Source organism: Vombatus ursinus, unplaced genomic scaffold (genome assembly GCF_900497805.2).
Source record: "Vombatus ursinus unplaced genomic scaffold, bare-nosed wombat genome assembly UNPS02008948.1, whole genome shotgun sequence".
NCBI lineage: Eukaryota > Metazoa > Chordata > Mammalia > Diprotodontia > Vombatidae > Vombatus > Vombatus ursinus.
The window spans coordinates 13,131-17,081 of record NW_020948726.1 but is presented as its reverse complement, the minus strand read 5'-3'; the positions used below and the strand labels follow the sequence as shown (position 1 = coordinate 17,081).

General features: G+C 39.7%; 1 pseudogene; it reads right to left on the bottom strand.

Moving 5' to 3' along the window:
* Window positions 1-2,362: 2,362 nt before the first annotated feature.
* LOC114034269 lies at window positions 2,363-3,093 on the bottom strand (annotated as a pseudogene).
* Window positions 3,094-3,951: the final 858 nt, after the last annotated feature.

Sequence of the window (3,951 nt, the reverse complement as noted above, 5' to 3'; positions counted from 1 at the left end):
TCCAGCACTGGAGGCAAAGAGGATGCGCCTCACTCCCTCTGCACCTGTCTCCAGGCTGACAGCTACAGTCCACCCAGAGTATTCTGGGAACTCTCACTGCCCTGCTCCTCAGCAGTACAATTCCCAGCTGATGTAGACTCAGGAAACTTTACAAACCTTATAGATTCTGTCTTCTCCCAGCAAGAACAAATGGTCCTGGCACTGAGATTGCCCAGGTGACAGAGGACCAGGCCCTACATGCCTGCAATCCAATTCTAGTGTGGTTTCCACTCCACTAGGCTAAGAATCATTGATTCCACATCTCTAGGAGACCTCAAGACATCGTGTGGTCCCATCCCCTGCTTGTACAAACATATCATTTCATCTCCACTTCTGCTAATGAGAAAACTGTGGCTCACGGAGGTTAAAGGGGTTTGGCCAGGATCAGACAACTAGAAGAGCTAGGGCTGGAAGGCAGGTCCCTCATGTCGTGGCTTTGTCCTTTGTCCTTTAAGCTTGTCTCGCTCTCCCTCAGCACTTCCCACTGCCTTAAAGGGGGTGAGCTGCAGTGTCTCCAGAACACAAAGCCAGGGGCCAGTAGCTAAGGCCAGAGGAAGCTGTTTGGATCAATCAGTGCCAAGCAAATGTGTCTTGTTCAAGCTGCCCCCTTGTCCCTTCTTGCTGGGTTTTAATCCTGAGATAAACTTTCAAGCTCCAGGAAAAAGATGCAAGGAATATAGAAGAAAACTTGGAAATAACCCTTACCTTTTTCACGCCGCTTCAAGCCAAGCTGTTCACGAATGCTCTCACAAGATTTCTCTTTCTCTCAGCCCTTCCCTTATTTGCTCTTCTTTTTCCTCTCCTCTCTTCTCTTTTTTGCTTTTCAAAACTCTTCTGTTATTTATAGTGGGAAGGAAAGGGTGGGAGGGACAAGAGAAATTGAAACCAAAAGCAAATCGTTCTGTTCCTAACTCCTCAGAGTAGAACAGGAGACCGAAGTGGACGTATCTGTGCAGTGTTTGAGAAATGCAGCAAATGACTGATTCACCAGATGTGAGGGCTTCAGCAAAAAGCATTTTCTAAAACCAGCCTCAAAAACAGCCTATATGTCCTTTGTATTTCCCAGGATAAACAGAGGGGCCAGGGTTTTCCAGTGCAAATTCTTTAGGTAGATGACCTAGGTCCCTGACTGCTGGCATTAAAGAAATGTTAAAATATCAAAACCTCTTTTGTACTGGCATTAACTTTAATGCCGTGTATAGCAGACCCAGGGCAGCTATATGGAATGCCGGGCTTGGAGTCAGGAAGACTCATCTTTGTGAGTTCAAATCTGGCCAGGGACATTTACTAGCTTTGTGACCCTGAGTAAGTCTCCTAACCCTGCTTGCCTCAGTTTCCTCATCTGTAAAATGAGCTGAAGAATGAAATGTCAAACCACTTCTGTATCCTTGCCAAGAAAATCCCAAATGGGGTCAAGAAAAGCTAGACATGACTGAAACAACTGAACAACAACAAATTGCAAGGAAAATCAGAGATATCTGAAGCAAGGATTTCTCCCCCAATGGATTGTTTCTCTTGTTATACTATTTGTATTGAATTTTTTAAGCACAAAAGCGTTCCAATTTCAGACAATCAAATTATTTATGTCACCATTTATAGTCACTGTGTCCCTTATTTGGCTAAGAATTTTTCCATAGATATGGCTGTGAAAGGTTCCTGCTGTAGTTGAGTTCCAATTTTTTTTCCTTGCTCATTTCCATTTTTAGTTTATTGTAGAATATAGTATAAGTTGTTGATATAAACTGTTATTTCTTCCCAGTCCTGCTGTACTTCTCCTTCTCTGACTGTCCAAATCTATACAAAAGACTCTCTGACCTGCTTTGTGGGAGCCTGGCACATAGCGATTAGTAAATTTCAGATAATTGTCTAACTGATAGTACAATATCTCTAATATATATCATTTGTAAATGCTATTTTCATTATTAAAAACTTCCATCCTTGTTTGTTTGCATTTTGCAAAACTATTCTGAAAACTGCATGTATATTCAAAGGTCTGCAAAGAGTGCATATTTAGATATGGTACATGCTTTACAGGAATTCAAAGGACCATCTGTTACCATGACTTTATAGCTATCATCACTTTTTAAAATCATAAAATATTTTGATGTTAGCCTTCCTTCCTTCTGTTGTCCTAAACGAGAAAGCATTTTGTATTGAGTTGAAAGTAAGGAAGGACTCTACCTGCTAGAAAAAAAAAAAAGAGAAGAACGTTCTACTAATTTTGAGATTTTAGTATCCCAAAGACCAGGAACTGTATCTTTGCAAAGCCTAGGCTGGGACCCCATTTAGAATATGGGTATGTGCAGGTGGTATCCCTGATTATTCAGATCTCCAGTGGACTCAAAAGTGTACCAGCTGCATAATTCACTGAACTGTCTTGTGTTTGGCTTGACTGAGCATAATTTAAAAACAAAGAGCCCATATGCATTCCATTCTTCTAAAGCTCTGTGATAACATTTAGCAGCACCCCAAAGGGATGCCTTCCTGATATTGTATTATGATATTTCTTCAAGTCATTGCTAAAAGATGTGGGGTCCAGTTGTCCTATAATACTCATGCCCATTTTATCTAGATGTTCAATGGATCTATAAATCTCCTCCTGGATTTTATCATAGTAACTCTAATAGAACATTTGACCCCAATGGCAAAAATCAGAAGAAACCACAAAGAGATTACTAGACTCTGCTAGATATTTCCCAAAGAGTTTTCTGAATTTCTGTTCTTTTGACTCACTGAGAGCTTCAACCAATACAGGAATAATGGTAACTTCATCGTTATGACTTTCCATAACTTTAGGCATATAAGGATAGTGCATTTCAATACTTCATCTGCCTGTGGAGACATATGTTCCTGTCTTCCATAACTCTCCACAAATTTTTTGATCAATATGAAGGTCATACAGAGATGTTCTATATATATCTACACTGGAAAGTGTTCATCAAGATAAAGGCACGTGATGGAAAGGCCCAGGGATGAATATTCTCTAGGCAATAGAAGTATCAACTTGTGCGTAAACATGAGCATCACAAGACCCACAGGAAGTATATCCTGCATGGGAGTAAATAATGGCTGTAGCAGGTCTTTTTGTGGATTATGCTTATGAAAGCCAGCCTTTTAATTGTGCATTCATTCGAGGACCTAAGGCTTTGTGCCCACTCTCAGCATGACTGACTTCTTGGTAGACCACTTGATTATACCATCTTGGAACCAGTGCTGCCTATGATGCAGGAGGATGAATGAGGAGGAGGTGGCTTCAGCAGTTGTAGGAACTGCTCAGGGAGGGGACAAGGCAACAGGGACCTCACTCAGAAGGTGGCAGCTGCCATTATTTCCAATGAAATTTCTCTTTTTATCTCTTCCTACTCAGTTTTGTTGGTAGTAGATAAAAATACAGGTGACTTACATGGGTTTATTTCATATTCTACAACTTTGCTAGAGTTGTTCATTGTTTCAGCTAATTTTTAAGTTGATTCTCTAGGGTTCTCTAAGTATACCATCATATCTGCCAAGAATGATAGCTTTGTTTCCTTTTTGCCTTTTCTTATTCCTTCAATTTCTTCTTATCTTATTGCTATAGCTAGCATTTCTGATACAATATTGAATAATAGTGATGATAATGGATATCCTGGTTTCACCCTGATCTTATGAAGAAAACTTCTAGTTTATACCCATTACAGATCGTGTTTGTTTCTGGTTTTAGATAGGTATTACTCATCATTTTAAGAAATGCTCATTTATTACTATGCTTTCTGGTATTTTTAATAGGGAATAGGTGTTATATTTTGTTAAAAACTTTTCAAAAATGATATCCAGCTCTACAAAGAGAACTGGAAAACTCTGAGTGCAGATTGAAGCATCCTTATCTTCCTTTATTTTTCTTCTTTTTTCAAGTGTGTGTTTTGTTTTGCATCG